The 20,761-nt window shown below is 39.3% G+C and overlaps 1 protein-coding gene and 1 pseudogene across 1 annotated transcript in view; one reads left to right on the forward strand and one right to left on the reverse strand.

Moving 5' to 3' along the window:
* The window catches only part of TENM1 (teneurin transmembrane protein 1), a 911,501-nt gene that overhangs the window by 798,532 nt on the left and 92,208 nt on the right, over positions 1 to 20,761 (reverse strand). The gene's annotated exons all lie outside the window — the stretch shown is intronic.
* LOC133243096 (DNA-(apurinic or apyrimidinic site) endonuclease-like) lies at positions 16,618 to 17,991 on the forward strand (annotated as a pseudogene).

Raw genomic sequence — 20,761 nt, forward strand, 5'->3', positions numbered from 1 at the left:
ATAAGTCTAGCACTTAACCTTGTATGTTTTGAGTGAACATGTTTCCTGGAACTAGTTGTTGCCCTCTTCCTGCCCCCCGCCTCCTATTTTTGAAAAGTACAAATGCTACCTGTATGGCACTTTTCTGTCAAAACATGGTAATATAAATTCAATTCCTTACATCTATAAACCATTATTATTTTCATGTGACTTAAAGATAAGGAAATTAAGATTGCCTTATTTGTCCAAAACAGTTGTACATAGCTACTTGGTGGCAGAGTCAACCTGAAAATTCACTATATAAGACTCTGCCACTGTTTGACCTGGAACAAATCATTTAATACAGCAGAAGCTCAGTTCCCTATCTTTAAATATGGGTGAAAGTGAAAAGTGTTAGTCGCTCAGTCGTGTCTGACTCTTTTTGACCCCATGGACTATATAGCCTGTTAGGCTCCTCTGTCCATGGAATTCTCCAGGCAAGAATACTGGAGTGGGTTGCCATTCCCTTCTCCAGGGGATCTTCCTGACCCAGGGATTGAACATGGGTCTCCTGCATTGTAGGCAGCTTCTTTATCATCTGAGCCACAAGGGAATTTTAGAATTTTATTGTGAAAATTTGGTAAGATAATATATACCTGGCACAGAATACTCACTAAATATTATTCTCTTCCTGAGATCAAATATGTTTGCTAAATGCCAAGATAAACAAATTAAACAGAGCTTTTTGCTGCAAGACACTTTGGAGCCTTTAATATGCTATGTGATGCTCCAAGAAGCAAACAGGATACGTAACATTTCTCCCAACAACCAAGCAACCAATTATTTTTCTAGGAAGCATCCATTCATATGTCACGAAATACTAATATTCTATAGGACACACTTTGAGAACTCTGTCGCAGACCATAAGATGTTTTGGGAAATACATGAAATAAATTATTTAGAAATTAGTTCTTTATAATTAATAAATTACTGGTTTTAATAATCTGATCTGAATTCCTAAGTGCTTTTTTGAGGTCACTCCAAAACATCTAATACATAGGAACTATTAAAGCAAAGACTTATAAATAGAGCCCCAAGCTCAGAAAAATACTTGAGTGGCTCAATTTTATTTCAGGTCTATGTGAATGCTGAACACACCGTATGGTTATCTGTGCTTCCAGGGTAAAAATACAGGCAGCTTTCAAAAGAAGAAAGGTTCTCAGTGATTCCACCTATTTTCCTCCAACGGGCTACATCACCTTTTCTGTGGTTTGCTACTATATGGGTCATCTTCAGGACAGTCAAATGAAAGCGGAAAAGCAGGGGAAGTTTTTCATTCTTTCTCCATCACTCTTAAGAAACGAGAATCCTTTGTGTCATAATAGATAAACTCTGCTCACTGAATGGGGTACTGACCATTAAATCTGTGCTCCAGTGTGTGAGAGCTGTGACCCACATATGTGTTATCAATTCAACAGCAGTTATTGAATGCCCAATTCTGTGCTAAGTCATTTAGGTTGTAAGAAAATAGATTTGAGCAACTTAGAATCCCACAGGTGAGATAAGACTTACATCCAAAAGGAGAGGTGTAGGGAAACTATAATATCAAAGAGAACATAATGAAGAGCTAGATCTTAAGGAACAAACTGTAACTGTCATCTGAACCTGGAGAAAGAGGAAAGATCACTGAGCATCATGGGCTGGAGTTGGCACTTGAGCCGGACCTTGAAAGCCTGTAAGGGGTTGCCACAGGGCTTCTGTGGGCAAAGCCAGTTCCCTCACCCCCTAATGTGCACCAACTGTCAAGGGAGTGTTGGGGGCCACTCTTCCTTTTCAGGAACAAGAGAGGGAATGCAGAGATTTTTGCTTCTTCGCCTCTTCTCCTCTCTGCAATGGATGGATGTATCACCTAAAGAGCCTCAAGTCAGTAGTCCTTCCCCCTGGGTCACAATGAGGTGTTGGCTGCTGGCTTGCCCAATAAAGAAATAGAAAAAAAAAAAAAAAAAAACACCCCACCAACCATAACAAGAATTTGAGAGTTTGAGCTGCATAAGAACAAATCTGCAATAAGATAATCTACATGGGCTTGTGCAGAAAGACAAGTGCTATTTTCTGCTTGATTCTGTGACTGGTAGAGAATCACTCAACCCTATGATTGTATTATTTATACGGAACTCACTAGGGTACCATCTGGTGCTAAGCTAACCACAAAAACAGGAAAATCAAACCCAAAGCAAATTGTCTTCATTGGAGTTTTTGCTAATGACCTGTTCTTTGCCAATATTCCAACTGATCACATTTTAGTTTGAAACTAAATGCTTTATTGGGAATTTAATGCTTTAAAGGGAAGTCTTAAAGGGAATTTGGTTAGACATACCCTTGAAAAGATTCTTTACCTATCTAGATCTTCTCAGTCGAGAGGGCACTGCCCCTATTTCAGGTCTTATTACATCTTATTAAGTTGTCAGATCAAGTTCATAATGTCCCATCTCAGTGCCCAGTCACCAAGAGATAAGGGTGAGAGGTGATCTTGCAAGATTGTGTCCTGGAGATGGAAAATGAAGCCAAAATAGTGAGGAGATTTCTGCTGCAGTATAGGAAACAAACTAACAAATGTCACGACGAAAATAATTCTAATCTGAAGTGATTTTTTTTTCCATGAATATTTTATTTTTTTTAAATATTATTTTTAAACTTTACATAATTGTATTAGTTTTGCCAAATATCAAAATGAATCCATCACAGGTATACATGTGCTCCCCATCCTGAACCCTCCTCCCTCCTCCCTCCCCATACCATCCCTCTGGGTCGTCCCAGTGCACTAGCCCCAAGCATCCAGTATCGTGCATTGAACCTGGACTGGCATCTCGTTTCATACATGATATTTTACATGTTTCAATGCCATTCTCCCAAATCTTCCCATCCTCTCCCTCTCCCACAGAGTCCATAAGACTGTTCCATACATCAGCGTCACTTTTGCTGTCTCGTACATAGGGTTATTGTTATCATCTTTCTAAATTCCATATATATGCGTTAGTATACTGTATTGGTGTTTTTCTTTCTGGCTTACTTCACTCTGTATAATAGGCTCCAGTTTCATCCACCTCATTAGAACTGATTCAAATGTATTCTTTTTAATGGCTAATACTCCATTGTGTATATGTACCACAGCTTTCTTATCCATTCATCTGCTGATGGACATCTAGGTTGCTTCCATGTCCTGGCTATTATAAACAGTGCTGTGATGAACATTGGGGTACACGTGTCTCTTTCTGTTCTGGTTTCCTCAGTGTGTATGCCCAGCAGTCGGATTGCTGGATCATAAGGCAGTTCTATTTGCAGTTTTTTAAGGAATCTCCACACTGTTCTCCATAAGTGATTTTTAAATCCCACAGTTGGACTCTCAATAAATTATTCCCATTGAGGCAGCAGACTTGACATTGCACACATATTTTCCTATGTAATCAAAAATGTTTACAACTCTAATGCAAAAGTTGTGTGTGTGTTGAACTTGAAAAAAAGTGAAAGCCTTTCATTTGTGTCCAACTCTTTGTGACCCCATGGACTATACAGTCCATGGAATTCTCCAGGCCAGAATACTGGAGTGAGTAGGCATTCCCTTCCCAAGGGGATCTTCCCAAACCAGGGACTGAACACAGGTCTCCCGCATTGCAGGCAGATTCTTTACCAGCTGAACCACCAGGGAAGTCCATTTTTTAAAAATCCAATAAGGATTTTCCTTTGTAGTTCTTATGGGCTTTTCTTAGATTCTTCCAGCTCTGGTAATTTTCTTTTTGATGGAAATATTATAAAATGGTACCCCAAGTTAATTTGGTTTCAATATTATAAATTCATCATGAAAGCTGTGAACATTACAAGTCCCATTTTGTTCTCATTTGGAGCTAACACCTCAGGTCTTAATGATACCTCAGTACATAATGTCTTGGTTCCCATGTTGACTAGTGTTTGACATTCTCTGTGGCCCACGACTTGACTGTTCACATTTTTAGGACTCCGTTTTTATTACAACCTTCTAGATATTTTTGACAATCCCAAGAAAAAGCTAATCAAATTCCAAAAAAACTGCGATTTTAAGAGAAATAGCTCTTCTAAACTTGAGAGCAAAATGAAATATCATATAGAGTGGTTCCATAAAGTATCTTTCCATGATTCAACCATCGAATTTCCAGAGTTAGGGAGGTCAATCTTGCTTGCTTACTGTAAAATTAAGACTTACTTACAGCCTGAAGCTTAAGATGTACATTTAAAAATACAAACAAACCAGCAATTTTAACTAAGCCAGTTTATTCGTGTTCATTGACAAGGGCTGAAGTGTAAAGAGAAGGTAAGCGGTGGAGTCACCTAGGTTCGAATCATGAATCTGCCACTTAGCAGCTTTGTCCCTTGACTAAGTTACTTAAACTCTTTAAGGGTCAGTGACATCCTTTCATCTGTAAAGAGGGCTTTATATTTCCTCCTCCCAGTGTTTTTGTGGAAAGGAAATAGGATGATATTTAGAAAAATCTTGCAGCAATTCCTGGCATGTTATAGGAAATCTATAAATCTGAGTTCAATTGCTCTTTCCCAGTTACTTCCTAAACTTTTCCTTATGACCAACAACTCTGAAAGGGGAGTGATTTACATGTAGCACATCACTGATTACAGAAGTCTAGGGAAACTAAGATCTATCTCTAACTCCATCCTTCATTTAAAATGTTGTCAAATGTCCTTCACAAAATCCCAGACCTCCTTTTGCCCCATTTGTCACTGTATAGCTGAAGTCTGCACTTCATCAATAAGAACTTCTCTATCCACCTCAAAGGTCCAATTTCCTCCATCTCAACCACATCAACCCACTAAAGGAAATAGCCAATTTCCTCATATTAAAAAAGGTTTTGCATTGGTAAATAGGTAAGCAAACAGTATACTCAAAATTGGATGACTTAATTGGGAGACTAATCCAGAACTATCCCAAGGATGAAACAACTAGAAAAAATAAAAGAGAAAAGTCTTCCTAAAAGTTTTTATTTTAGTTGTCAGAAACCTAAACACAACACTGTATTGGAATTAATAGCTGTTTTCTAGCAAGAACTACAGACTAATCTTAATGAATTAATCTGTCTGTAACAATGACAAAGAAACTATATTATTCATCTTGCACATCGAAGCCTTAAAAAAAACAATCCTTGTGGCTCTATTTCTAAGATATTTACCACATTCGATGTTCATTTCCCTATAGTTTATGTAAACAGTTATATTTTCCTGGGGGCACTTTCTATGAGCTTTAATTTGATAATCTTTGACATAGAATAAGCCCTACCTTGTAGGGTTGGTTTGATGACTAAACTAGATTGCAGAGATGGCAACATTTGTGAGCACAGTACAAATATTTAAAGAGAAGGCAGTTTGGTGCCCATAGTGTCTAGGAAAGGGGAACTGGAGAGTTCTGTAGGCAATATGATCCCCACTCTGGTGGAAAGGAAGACAAATCCTTACTGCACCAGAGAGACAGCTTTTCTAAGGACTCAGAGCCCCACACATAGTCTCCATGCCTTGGACACATGGAGAAGTCTCAATCTCTAGCACCTTTTTCAAAACTCTTTCTTAGACACCCAAAGCTTCCATCATCCTGCTGTCTCCTTGTGAAGCATAGGTAGAAATGATGGATGCTGGTTGCAGGGTCTGTGCCGTGAATTCCCTCCAAGGTGGACACCTTCCTGGGGACACTGCTCTGCCTGGCATTGGACACACCATGGTTGTACCTTCACTCCTCTGTCTTGAGATGTTGCTTAAAAGAGATGGCACTGATCCACTCCAGGAAGACTCTTGTTGTTTTCTATCTTGGAGGGGGTGTCTTTTTCTGATCTGATTCCCCAGTTCCAGCTGTGCTCCTCTGTTAAGAACGATGAGGATTTCTCAGAGACGGGGCAGAGGGAGGTGAAACTGGGGAGGGGCAGTGACAGCACAGAATGGATGATTCTAGACCACCCGAGATCCAAGCACGCCCCTGGAACAGGGAAAACTGGGTGTCATTCACTCTAGAAAGAAGCAGGATGAGGGACACAGGGGGCCCAAAGGCAAACTGCAGAAGCCAACTGGTAAAGCCAGCAGGGACTTCCCACTGTTCTTGGAACACAATCCAAGCTGCGTATCTTGGCCCAAGAGGCCCCAAGTGACCCAGACCCCACCTGTTTCTCCAACGTCACCTCAAACACTCACTGCCCCTACCCCATTACTAGCTCGGCCCACTGTGACATTCTTTAGGTTCTTTAGATTTGCTAACTCGTTCCCAGCCTGTAGTCTGTGCACCTGCTCTTCCTCCCATCTGGTACCCTCTTCTCCTGTATCTTTGCCTGGCCACCACTCAGGTTTCAGCCCAAATGTCACCTCAGGGAGGTGACAATCTTAGTTAATGTTTCACAACTCTCCAATACTACCACCACAAAATCACTCTATCCTGTCATCTTGTTCTATTGTCTTCAGTTCAGTTCAGTTCAGTTACTCAGTCATGTCGGAGTCTTTGCAACCCCATGGACTGCAAAGCCTCCCTGTCTATCATCAACTCCCAGAGTTTACCCAAACTCATGTCCATTGAGTCAGTGATGCCATCCAACCAACTTATCCTCTGTTGTCCCCTTCTCCTCCTGCCTTCAATCTTTCCCAACATCAGGGTCTTTTCAAATGAGTCAGTTCTTTGCAAGAGGTAGCCAAAGGATTGGAGCTTCAGCTTCAGCATCAGCCCTTCCAATGAATATTCAGGACTGATTTCCTTTAGGATGGACTGGTTGGATCCCCTTGCAGTCCAATGGACTCTCAAGAGTCTTCTCCAACACCACAGTTCAAAAGCATCAATTCTTTGGTGCTCAGCTTTCTTTATAGTCCAACTCTCACATCCATACATGACTACTGGAAAAACCATAGCTTTGATTACATGACCCTTTGTTGGCAAAGTAATGTCTCTGCTTTTTAATATGCTATTTAGATTGGTCATAACTTTCCTTCCAAGGAACAAGCGTCTTTTAATTTCATGGCTGCAGTCTCCATCTGAAGTGATTTTAGAGCCCCCCAAAATAAAGTCTGACACTGTTTCCATTGCTTCCCCATCTATTTGCCATGAAGTGATGGGACCAGATGCCATGATCTTCATTTTCTGAATGTTGAGTTTTAAGCCAACTTTTTCACTTTCCTCTTTCACTTTCATCAAGAGGCTTTTTAGTTCTTCTTCTCTTTCTGCCATAAGGGTGGTGTCATCTGCATATCTGAGGTTATTGATATTTCTCCCAGCAATCTTGATTCCAGCTTGTGCTTCATGCAGCCTGGCATTTCTCATGATGTACTCTGCATAAAAGTTAAATAAGGAGGGTGACAATATACAGCCTTGATGTATCCTTTTTCCTATTTGGAACCAGTCTGTTGTTCCATGTCCAGTTCTAACGGTTGCTTCCTGACCTGCATACAGGTTTCTCAAGAGGCAGGTCAGGTAGTCTGGTATTCCCATCTCTTTCAGAATTTTCTACAGTTTGTGGTGATCCATACAGTCAAAGGCTTTGGCATAGTCAGTAAAGCAGAAATAGATGTTTTTCTGGAACTCTCTTGCTTTTTCCATGATCCAGCAGATGTTGGCAATTTGATCTCTGGTTCCTCTGCTTTTTCTAAAACCAGCTGGAACATCTGGAAGTTCATGGTTTACATATTGCTGAAGTCTGGCTTGGAGAATTTTGAGCATTACTTTACTAGCGTGTGAGATGAGTGCAATTGTGTGGTAGTTTGAGCATTCTTTGGCATTGCCTTTCTTTGGGATTGGAATGAAAACTGACCTTTTCCAGTCCTGTGGCCATTGCTGAGTTTTCCAAATTTGCTGGCATATTGAATGCAGCACTCTTTCAGGATTTGAAATAGCTCAACTGGAATTCCATCACCTCCACTAGCTTTGTTCATAGTGATGCTTCCTAAGGCCCACTTGACTTCGCATTCCAGGATGTCTGGTTCTAGGTGAGTGATCACACCATCGTGATTATCTGAGTCGTGAAGCTCTTTTTTGTACAGTTCTTCTATGTATTCTTGCCACCTCTTCTTAATATCTTTTGCTTCTTTTAGGTCCCTACCTTTTCTTTCCTTTATCGAGCCCATCTTTGCATGAAATGTTCCCTTGGTATCTCTAATTTTCTTGCAGAGATCTCTAGTTTTCCATTCTATTGTTTTCCTCTATTTCTTTGCATTGATCACTGAGGAAGGCTTTCTTATCTCTCCTTGCTATTCTTTGGAACTCTGCATTCAAATGGATATATCTTTCCTTTTATTCTTTGCCTTTCACTTCTATTGTCTACATGACACTAATCTAAAATTATCTCATTTACCTATGCTTTGTTTGTCTATTATGTATTTGTCTCATTACAGAAGGTATAGTCAAGTTCCTTGTCAGTTTTGTTCCCCACAACATCTCTAATGCCGAGTGTAGTAGTATAGTACCTGACACATAGCAGGTACCCAATACACAAGTGTTACATTTTGAATGATTTAATGAATATTTCAGGACATGAGAAATGGCAATTTGTAAAAATATTTGGGATATTAAGAGAGGAAACAATCTTCACTAAGATGCAAAATACCACAGGGTGTAGAAATATCTCATTTATGAACTGTGGTAAAAATGGGTAGTAGGAATAGAGAGAAAGGGAAGGAGCTCAGAAATGCCAGTGTTAACACTCTGCTTGCCATAACTCTGTTGATACTTCAGACAGAATGATAGGTAGAAAACTAGCTTGGGTTTCAGCACAACTACATGCTTTACAAATGGACTTTACATCACTTAATTCTCTATTACTAAAGATTACTGTTGTAGGTTGGGTCATGGTCCTACATTTAATTAATCTGAGGTTAAAGATTTGCATGGCTGGATGTACTAATTCAGAGTAATCAAGTATTGATTGTGTCTTTTACCAACAATGAAATAATAATAGTCAGCTTTTATTCGGTGCCCTGAGTCTTCTCAAATCCCAGAATAATCAGTGAATAGTTCATTTAAGCAGTTGCAGTGTGAGGCATAGTTGAAATATTATTCCTAAATTTTAAAACAAATAAAAACTCAGTTTGTTCAATATCTTGTAATAATCTATAATGGAAAAGAATTTAAAAAGAATATATATATATGCATGTATATAGCTGAATCAATTTGCTGTACATCAGAAACTAACACAATATCATAAATCAACTCTCCTTCAATTAAAAAAAGAACTCAGTTTGTCATTTATTACAATCAGAAGTTTTCTTCAGAATGTGGAAACTCAAATTGAAGATTTCTCTCTGCCTTCATTAGTTCTATCATACACCAAGCCTGAGAATCTTTGCTTAACAAAGCACAAAATTTGTACTTTGGGAAATGACTATATTTCCAACTTTAAATGAGGGAAATAGCCCATATTTCCCTATGGAAATGGATCCCTACCATTCCCTATGGTATGGATGGAGAAATTGACACCTTCTCCTCAGTTCCACTGCTCCCAATACACAGGTCTCACCCAAAGCCCCTTATTTATGGTTTCTCACAGTCCTGTCTCTAAAACCATCCAGTGTTCCAGGACAATCCAATATAATGAATTCACACTCTGCACAAGGCTTTCTGCTAAATGCTTGTAGAAATTACTCAGAACAGTCTCTGTCTTCAAGTAGTTGATAATCCAACAGACATCAGAGAGATTAAAAAAAAAGTCTCTATATAACACTAGGAAGTTTATGCTAGTTAGCAAGGAAAATGTTAACTATTTTCCAAGGAAGGGGCAATCTATTCTTGAGGCTCTGCTCTTTTACTTTTATACATTCTCCCTGAGTAATTATATTCATGACTCAACTTCTATTATTGTCAACATGGTGATTGATTCCAGATCTGTCTATCCAGTCCAGATCTCGCCATCTGTATTTGTAAATCTCTAGTGACTAGCTTCAATCCCCTGGAAGATCCTGAAGTTTATGAAACATCCAAATTCAAATTCATTAACGCCTCTCACTCTTCTGCTTCCTAAATTCTCCATGTCTGCAAATGGGTTAACCATGTTCCCAAAACCACACCTCCCCAGCCAGAAACCTTAGAATCACCCTCTATGCCTCACTCTGGTTTATCCCTCAATATCAGGTCCCAACAACACTATCTTTCTACCTCACAGGATGCCTCAGAGGATGCAACTCCCTCTGCTCTACATCCATGTTGCTACCATCACTGCCTCATCCATTCATGTTCATGAACTCAGTGGTTATTCACACCTGGATTTCAGTCTTAGCTCTGCCTTTTCCAGTTGGTGACCTTGGGCAACTACTTACTTTCTGCCTCAGTTTCCTCAACAAAAAAATGGGAATAATGTTCCTTATACGTCACAGGGCTGATAGAAATCTTTGGAAAAAGCAATGTATATATAGCACTTTACAGAGCACCTAATACATAGTAGGTGTTCAATAAATTATAATTGCAATTATTATTGTAATATAAGAACCACAGACTGACTCTGATCTACCTTCAGAGCCTCATTTCTCTTTTTCCACTCCATCTTTGCCCCAATTCTATACTGAAGCCTCATCAGATTTTGTATGATTCTATCCCACTGCATTTCCTGTTCTCTCTGTCTCAAATGTTGTCCGTGTCTTACCATTATTCAACACCAGTCCTTCCAATGAACACCCAGGACTTATCTCCTTTAGGATGGACTGGTTGGATCTCCCCACAGTCCAAGGGACTCTCAAGAGTCTTCTCCAACACCACAGTCCAAAAGCATCAATTCTTCAGTGCTCAGCTTTCTTCACAGTCCAACTCTCACATCTGTACATGACCACTGGAAAAACCATAGCCTTGACTAGATGGACCTTTGTTGGCAAAGTAATGTCTCTGCTTTTTAATATGCTGTCTAGGTTGGTCATAACTTTCCTTCCAAGGAGTAAGCGTCTTTTAATTTCATGGCTGCAATCACCATCTGCAGTGATTTTGGTGCCCAAAAAATAGTCAGCCACTGTTTCCCCATCTATTTGCCATGAACTGATGGGACCGGATGCCATGATCAGTACTATATCATATTACATTTTTTAAAAATTATCTGTTTTCAAGTCTGTTTCCTATTTGTGATGAACTCTCAGGTCACTTTGGTCCTCGTTACTAAGGTAATATCTTACACAGAGCTGATGTGCAGTAACTGGTCTTTTAAAGAAACATTTCCTAGCTGAGATAACCTGGGCACACTTCATTGAAGGATATTTTAATGGGAAAAGGGAGCAGAATGAAAAAGACAATTTTTTTCTCAATCCTGTCCTCTCCTCTCTGAAATGCTATCAGTACTTCCATCATCACACTACCATCCACCCCTATAAGACCAAACCTCCCTACTCTTAAACAAGCCCTCTGACAGACTGAAGAAACCCTGGTGTCTACTAATTGAACTTGAGTGAAATATTCATGTAGTGGCAGGAAGGAAACAGCTGGGTTCAGATTGTAGAGGACCGTGAATTTTGAATTTGAAGTTTGGACTTCACCCAGTAGATAATAAGGCGCCATTGGACACTGTGTGGCAGGGTATACCATGGTCCAAAAGGTATTTTTAGGAGATTCCCATGGATGGGATCTTCCCTGGACTTCCCTGGTGGCCTAGATGGTAAAGCATCTGCCTACAATGTGGGAGACCTGGGTTTAATCCCTGAGTCGGGAAAATTTCCTGGAGAAGGAAATGGCAACCCCCAGAATACTGGGCAACCCCCAGTATTCTTGCCTGGAAAATCACATGGATGGAGAAGTCTGTTAGGCTGCAGTCCACAGGGTCACAAAGAGTTGGACATGACTGAGTGACTTCACTTTCACTTTCATGGATGGGATGTACAGAAGTGTATTAAAGAATAAAGTCAATTCTTAGAGGGACAGAAGAAGAAAGGGACCAACATTTGTGGGAAATATCTATGTGGCAGTTCATTATTGTAAAAGCACTTTATAGATATATATATATATATGTATATGTATAAAATCTCATTCAATCCTAGCAATAATAAATTCACCATAAAGTAATGGTTTAGGGTAGTAAAAGAATTTGCACAAGTAAAAAGGTGGTAAATAGAAGAGCTGGGACTCCAATTCTAGTATGCTTGATGTTAAAGCCTAGACTGGATATTCTTATTTATGTACCCTGGAAGCACTTGAGGACAGAAATTCAACAAAATGAAAAAACAACCTATGGAATGGGAGAAGGTATTTGCAAACCATCTATTTGATAAGAGGTTAGTATCCTACATATATTTACATGTAAATATATAAAATGTATATTTAACATATAAATTATATATATATATATATGAAAAGTGAAAGCATTAATCACTAAGTCTTGTCCAACTCTTTGCGACCCCATGGACTACAGCCCACCAGGCTCCTCTGTCCACAGAATTCTCCAGGCAAGAATATTGGAGTTGGTTGCCATTCCTTTCTCCAGGGGGTTTTTCTGATTCAGGGATTGAAACCAGATCTCCCACATTGCAGGCAGACTCTTTACTGACTTAGCCAACAGGGAAGACTTATATATGTAAATATATAAAATTTATATCTAACATTATATATATAACTCACACAATTGAATAGCAAAAAATGTCTGACTGGAAAAAAAAATTTGAGTATAAACACTTCTCCAAAGAAGACATACAAATGGCTGACAGTTACATGAAAAAGTGCTTAGTGTCACTAATCAGCAGGGAAATCTGAAGCTAAATCACAGTAAGATACCACCTCATACTTCTTATTAGCAAAAACGGCAAGGGATAAGTACTGACGAGGATACAGAGAGAACTAACAGAACCCTGGGACTCTGTTGCTAGGAATGTAAATTGGCACAACCATTTTTGAAGATAGCATGAAGGTTCCTCAAAATATTAAAATAGAACTACTTTATGATCTGGCAATCCTACTTCTGGGTATAAATCCAAAGAAGAGAAATCCGGATCTCAAAGAGATGTCTAGACTCCTGTTCTGTGCTGTGCTTAAGTCACTCAGAGGTGTCTGACTCTTTGCGACCCCATGGACTGTAGGCACCTCTGTCCATGGGGATACTCCAGGCAAGAAGAGTGGAGTGGGTTGCCATTCCGTTCTCCAGGGGATCTTCCCAACCCAGGGATCAAACCTGGGTCTCCCGCATTACAGGCAGATTCTTTACCATCTGAGCCACCTGGGAAGCGCATAGCTACTCTATTGAATACTTGAAATTTGCTTAAAGGAAAGATCTTAAGTATTCTCACAGAAAGGAATGAAGGAAAGGGAGGGAGGGAGGCAAAGTGAGAGGGAGGGTGGAAGGAACAAAGGAAGGAATAACAGGGAAAATGGCAACTTTGTGAGGTGGTAAATATGTTAAATAAATAGACTGTGCTATTTCACAGTGCAGGCATATATCAAAACATCAACGTGTACACCTTCAATATATAGAATTTTTAATTTGTCAATTATCCCTCAAAGCAAACTCTCCAGAAACCTCATTCTAAGTGAAAGAAGTCATATACAGAAGAGTAAATGATGCTTTTGAACTGTGGTGTTGGAGAAGACTCTTGAGAGTCCCTTGGACTGCAAGGAGATCCAACCAGTCCATCCTAAAGGAAATCATTCCTGAATATTCATTGGAAAGACTGATGCTGAAGCTGAAACTCCAATACTTTGGTCACCTGATGCAAAGAACCGACTCATTGGAAAAGACCCTGATGCTGAGAAAGATTGAAGGCAGGAAGAGAAAGGGATGACAGAGGATGAGATGGTTGGATGGCATCACCGACTCAATGGACATGAGTTTGAGCAAGCTCTGGGAGTTGGTGATGGACAGGGAAGCCTGGTATGCTGCAGTCCATGGGGTCACAAAGAGTCAGACATGACTGGGCTACTGAACTGAACTGAAATAGTATACAATTTCACTAACATCAAATTCTAGAAAAGGCAAATTTAATCTATGGTGATAGAAAGCTGATCAATGATTCCCAGATCAATGAGATTGGGGATAGGGCAGAATTAACCAGGAATGGGAAAAAAAAATCTATCTTAAGGGGTTATGGAAACATCCTAAGACTTGAATAGTGGTGGTGATTTTTATGGGTTATGTATTTGTCAAAAGTCACTAATGTATGTACTTAAAATGGGTGAATTTTATTGTATGTAATTACACCTAAATAAAGTTGATTTAAGAGGAAACAAAAAATGTCTTTCAGTTTCCTCAAAATTTGTTGCACAAATTTTCCAATTTAAATTTAGTACTTCATTAGATGAAATGCCAGGAGAGTTACTTTTAAGTGAAAAAGGATAATGTGAAAATATCATATTTATTTAGAAATATTCAGGTTTTATAAATGCACACTTATTTGGTATCTCAGAATCAACAGTTTTGTCACTTAGTACCTTTTTCTTTTTATGGTAATGGATCTAATACATTCCATTCACATTTTATTCTGTATATCCAAAGCAGAACATAAAGAGCATCTGATCCAAGACAAGTTTGATCATCTAAGTGTCCAATGTATTTGTTAGGGGTCCTTTGACTTTAAGGTAAGAAATGCAGAATGCTTTCCAAGTTTGTTAATTAATAGCATCCCTAGACAAATATCTTCTTACTGCTGTGCCTGATTGCTAAATCTCTCTGCTTCAAGGCAACAGATGGCTTAAATTCTCCCAGAATTAAAAAGGAAATAATCTAGAATTCCTTGTGATTCAAGGGACTAAATTTAATCAGGCTATCCTATAAGTTACAAATATCCTAGAAAAACTGAAGATGATCAAAATGGAAATGAATGGTTGCTATCTTCTAATTGTGTGAGTACTGTGTAATAGTCTTTATAGTACCAGTTGATGAAATACTGCTACCATAAAGCAGCATGTACTAAACCCAACCAAAGCCTCCAACAGTCTCTGTTCTTAAACTTTTTCTTAAGACAGCAATCTTCCTCTCTGGGCTTAGAAGCTAATACAGATTGCAGAGTTCCTTGAGCAGTCTTTAATAAGTCTGATTCAAAAGTAACAGTAACAAAATTCTTTCCTAGAAATTTTATCTTAAGGTTCATTTAGTTCAGAGAACTTTTTTGGATTGATCCAGATTATATGAGTTCTATGAACTAACACTATTTAAATATCAGTCTAAGCAATATTAAAACATTTTTTCTTCTTTACAATGAGTTGTATGTCATATGGTCCCCTCTAGATTGAAAGCCATCAAAGACAGGAATCAAAATGCCTGCATCCATTATGTTATAAAAACACACTGCTCATAGATCCTCATCAAATGCTTAATCATTGACACTATCTGAACGTCTGCCTGTTGTATGGGATATGCCAGACCAACGTGGCCTTATAAAGTAGAGCCTGTTTCATATTGGTATTTTCTTTTCTTTTTATTAAAGTATTTAAGTATTGATTTACAATGTTGTGTTAGTTTCAGGTGTACAGCAGAGTGATTCAGTTATATATATGTATACATATTAATATTTCCTATTGTCATTCTACTCACTCAAATCTTTGTCTATTACTATATAACTAAAGTCAGGCAGGCTGCTTGCAAAAAAAGGCCCCCCCCCTTTTTTTTTAACACGAATATCTCTCCAAATCTCTGTATCTCTTCCCAATGTTCTGGCCTTTCCACTGCATTTTCCAAGAAATTCTCTTTGAATAGAGATTAATTTTTAGTTTGAAAGCACATTTTAATATTCTCTATTATTTCACAGACACAGGGAATCCAAATTTTTCCTAAAAAATCATGGAAAATGAGTCTCAGCATCTTATACCAACTGCATACATCATTCTCTACTCCATCCCTACTCACCAACATATACACATACAGACACAAAATCCCAATCTGTAGCACAACCATCTAACACTCGATATTTTGGTAGAGAGAGGAGACAAGTATACTAAAAAGAAAGGAAGAGGGTACATTATATTTTAATAATGCGACAAGGTCTAAGCAACAAAATTATTAAATATTCGGCTTATGTAAAGCAGTCATCCTCAGCCTATCTTTGAGCCTCACCCCATCCCTGATCTATATCCCAGAGTGTATGAGATGACAAGAAGCTCGGAAATAGAGTAAAAGATGAGGTTGGCCTTAGGCACCATCTGGCATCCACATGACATAAAACTAGGAGCCACATGCTTATCACACATGCTTTTCTCACAAAGGAGTATCAGTCATAATTCATTTTGTTTGCTGGCCACCATTTCAAATTATATGATCTCTTACAGTTATAATGGTCATACTTAATCTCTAGTGATATACAGACTTAGCCTTGTTATCATAGAATTTGTCCTGTTTTCCAGTAGAAAATGGTTTTTAAATGGCTATTTGTTTTTGGTAAGTTTCTTGATTTTGCTAACCCCATAAGACACTGGGGATTATGGATGAGAATAATTCTTCTAACAGTTTCCACAGTGATATACATACATTATGCACTCTTATAATGATGATTTTAGAAGACAAAAATCACCCGTCCCCTCAGAGGCTAACTCAATTGTATGCATTTTAAAAATAGTTCTCTTTTTTATGACTATAAAAGCAATACATTTCAATGAAAAAAAATCCAACAGTTTAAATATGAGTAAAACTGGGAGAGAAAGAACCATGCAGTCTGGGTGGTAGACAACTAGGTTCAAGAATACCTGATTCAGATTCTTTGTGCTGGGTTAAGGAGGAGCCAGACAGGGACTGAAGCAAGCAATGTGATCAAAATACTGCTTTGGTGGGCGATGTGGAACTGGAGCAGAAGGGCGTTCATTACAGTGATGCCTGAAACAGGACAAAGGGAGTGGTGGTCGAAGACGGGGAAGAGCCCAAGACCAAGCCAGAGGCCAAGAAGAGTAAGACAGGAGTGAAAAAGAGGCAGCAGGAGAGGACGCAGTTCTGTATGAAGACTCCCAGATCAGAAAACTTCACCCAGTGGCAAATCAGCCACACTCAGGCTCTGCTCGTGGAATGTGGATGGGCTTCAAACCTGGATTAAGAAGAAATGTTTAGATTGGGTAAAGAAGAAGCCCCAGATATCCTGTGCCTCCAAGAGACCAAATGTTCAGAGAACAAACTACCAGTTGAACTTCAAGAGCTGTCTGGATTATCCCATCAGTACTGGTCAGCTCCTTCAGACAAGGAGGGGTACAGTGGTGTGGGCCTCCTCTCCCATCAGTGCCCACTCAAAGTCTCCTATGGCATTGGTGAGGAAGAACATGATCAGGAAGGCCGAGTGATTGTGGCTGAAGATGATGCATTTGTGCTGGTGACAGCCTATGTGCCTAATGCAGGAGGAGGTCTGGTACACCTGAAGTACTGCCAGCACTGGGATAAAGCCTTTTGCAAATTCCTGAAGGGTTTGGCATCCTGCAAGCCCCTTGTGCTATGTGGGGACCTCAACGTGGCTCATGAAGAAATTGCCCTTCGCAACCCAAAGGGAAATAAAAAGAATGCTGGCTTCACTCCACAAGAGCAGCAGGGCTTCGGGAAACTGCTGCAGGCTGTGCCACTCAGTGACAGGTCCCAGCACCTCTACCCCAACACAGCCTACGCTTACACCTTTTGGACCTGTATGATGAACGCACAATCCTAAAACATTGGTTGGTGCCTTGATTATTTTTAGTTATCTCAGTCTCTGTTGCCTGCATTGTGTGACAGCAAAATCCATTCCAAGGCTCTGGGCAGTGACCACTGTCCCAATACCCTATACCTAGCCCTATGACACCTCTCCCAAATCACATTGAGCCTGGGAAATAAGCTCACCAAGCTAGCTTTAAACTTCTTACCCCCAAACTTCTTTAATAACTGCTCTCTAGAGAAATCTGCACTGTATTTCCCTTCTAAACTACAGAATCCTTTACCCAGCCTTCTAATAACAGATCGGACACGACTGGGCAACTTCACTTTCACTTTTCACTTTCGTGCACTGGAGAAGGAAATGGCAACCCACTCCAGTGTTCTTGCCTGGAGAATCCCAGGGACGAGGGAGCCTGGTGGGCTGCCGTCTATGGGGTCACACAGAGTTGGACACGACTGAAGCGACTTAGCAGCAAGTTCTCAAGGAAGGTGTTTGTGTAGGGGTGGTGCTTTTTTTATTTCTTTTTTTTTTTTTCATTAAACAAAAGCTATTGATATTTCCTTTGAACTGTCCATATGAAAATAAAGAGCTATAGTTAAAAAAATCTGATATGATATACAACCCATGGAAGGAAAAAACAGTGATTTTATATTTGAAAGGATTATTTGGATATGGTTATGTCAATATGCTTCCATCAAAATAGTCATGTCAGGCAGTCATACCAAAACATTCTGCTTTGAGACGGAAACTAGTGAAACACAAGAGGGAAAATCTGGGTAAGACATGGTAAAGGAGGCATGTTCATGAGAGGTCTGTGTCATTTTGTCTTTTGGTTGGGGCATTCAACCCATTTACATTTAAGGTAATTACTGATAAGTATGTTCCCGTTGCCATTTACTTTATTGTTTTGGGTTCGAGTTTATACACCGTTTTTGTGTTTCCTGTCTAGAGAATATCCTTTAGTATTTGTTGGAGAGCTGGTTTGGTGGTGCAGAATTCTCTCAGCTTTTGCTTGTCTGAAAAGCTTTTGATTTCTCCTTCATACTTGAATGAGATCCTTGCTGGGTACAATAATCTGGGCTGTAGGTTATTTTCGTTCATCATTTTAAGTATGTCTTGCCATTCCCTCCTGGCTTGAAGAGTTTCTATTGAAAGATCAGCTGTTATCCTTATGGGAATTCCCTTGTGTGTTATTTGTTGTTTTTCCCTTGCTGCTTTTAATATTTGTTCTTTGTGTTTGATCTTTGTTAATTTGATTAATATGTGTCTTGGGGTGTTTCTCTTTGGGTTTATCCTGTTTGGGACTCTCTGGGTTTCTTGGATTTGGTTGATTATTTCCTTCCCCATTTTAGGGAAGTTTTCCACTATTATCTCCTCAAGTATTTTCTCATGGTCTTTCTTTTTGTCTTCTTCTTCTGGAACCCCTATGATTCGAATGTTGTAGCGTTTAATATTGTCCTGGAGGTCTCTGAGATTGTCCTCATTTCTTTTCATTCGTTTTTCTTTTATCCTCTCTGATTCATTTATTTCTACCATTCTATCTTCTAATTCACTAATCCTGTCTTCTGCCTCTGTTATTCTACTATTTGTTGCCTCCAGAGTGTTTTTAATTTCACTTATTGCATTATTCATTATATATTGACTCTTTTTTATTTCTTCTAGGTCCTTGTTAAACCTTTCCTGCATCTTCTCAATCCTTGTCTCCAGGCTATTTATCTGTGATTCCATTTTAGTTTCAAGATTTTGGATCAATTTCACTATCATTATTCGGAATTCTTTATCAGGTAGATTCCCTATCTCTTCCTCTTTTGTTTGGTTTGGTGGGCATTTATCCTGTTCCTTTATCTGCTGAGTATTCCTCTGTCTCTTCATCTTGTTTAAATTGCTGAGTTTGGGGTGTCCTTTCTGTATTCTGGCAGTTTGTGGAGTTCTCTTTATTATGGCGTTTCCTCACTGTGTGTGGGTTTGTATAGGTGGCTTGTCAAGGTTTCCTGGTTAGGGAAGCTTGTGTCGGTGTTCTGGTGGGTGGAGCTGTATTTCTTCTCTCTGGAGTGCAATGAAATGTCCAGTAATGAGTTATGAGATGTCTATAGTTTTGGGGTGACTTTGGGCAGCCTGTATCTTGAAGCTCAGGGCTGTGTTCCTTTGTTGCTGGAGAATATGCTTGGTATGTCTTGCTCTGGAACTTATTGGCCCTTGTGTGGTGCTTGGTTTCAGTGTCGGTATGGAGGCATTTGATGAGCTCCTGTCAATGAATGTTCCTTGGAGTCAGGAGTTCCCTGGAGTCAGGGTTTGGACTTAAGTCTCCTGCTTCCGATTATCGGTCTTATTTTTACAGTAGTTTCAAAACTTCTCCTTCAATACAGCACCATTGATAAAACATCTACATTAAAGATGATAAGTTTCTCTACAGTGAGGGTCACTCAGAGAGGTTCACAGGGTTACATGGAGAAAAGAAGGGGGAGGAGGGAGTTAGAGGTGACCCAAATGAGATGAGGTGAATCAATAGTGGAGAGAGTGGGCTAGCCAGTAGTCACTTCCTTATGTGCACTCCACAACTGGACCACTCAGAGATGTTCACGGGGTTATACAGAGAAGAGAAGAAGGAGGAAGGTAACAGAGGTGGCCAGAAGGATAAAAGGGGGAATGAAAAGGAGGGAGACAGATCCAGCCAGTAATCAGTTCCCTAAGTGTTCTCCACCGTCTGGAACACACAGAAATTCACAGAGTTGGGTAGAGTAGAGAGGGGTTAGGGAGGAGACACAGGCGACCTGGTGGAGAAAAAGGAGGGTCCAAAGGGAGAGAGAGCAGTCAAGCCAGTAATCTCACTCCCTAGTGAAAAATGGGTCCTGAAGATTGGGTCCTTAAAGGTACAAAATTGGTAACAAATACATAAAAGCAAAAATTAAAAATCTAGAGTAGAGTTTGGGATTTCAAAAATACGATGTTAAAGAAAAGAAGAAGGAAAAGAAAGAGAGAAAGAACGAACAAACAAAAACAAACAAGGTCACGAAAATTATAAAGAAAGTACAGGTACAAAATTGATAACTAATACCAGAAAGCGAAAATTAAAAATCTAGAGTAGAGTTTGGAATTTCAAAAATACGATGTTAAAGAAAAGAAGAAGGAAAAGAAAGAGAGAAAAAACGAACAAACAAAAACAAACAAGGTCGCGAAAATTATAAAGAAAGTACAGGTACAAAATTGATAACTAATACCAGAAAGCAAAAATTAAAAATCTGGAGTA

This window comes from Bos javanicus, chromosome X (genome assembly GCF_032452875.1).
Source record: "Bos javanicus breed banteng chromosome X, ARS-OSU_banteng_1.0, whole genome shotgun sequence".
NCBI classification, from domain to species: domain Eukaryota; kingdom Metazoa; phylum Chordata; class Mammalia; order Artiodactyla; family Bovidae; genus Bos; species Bos javanicus.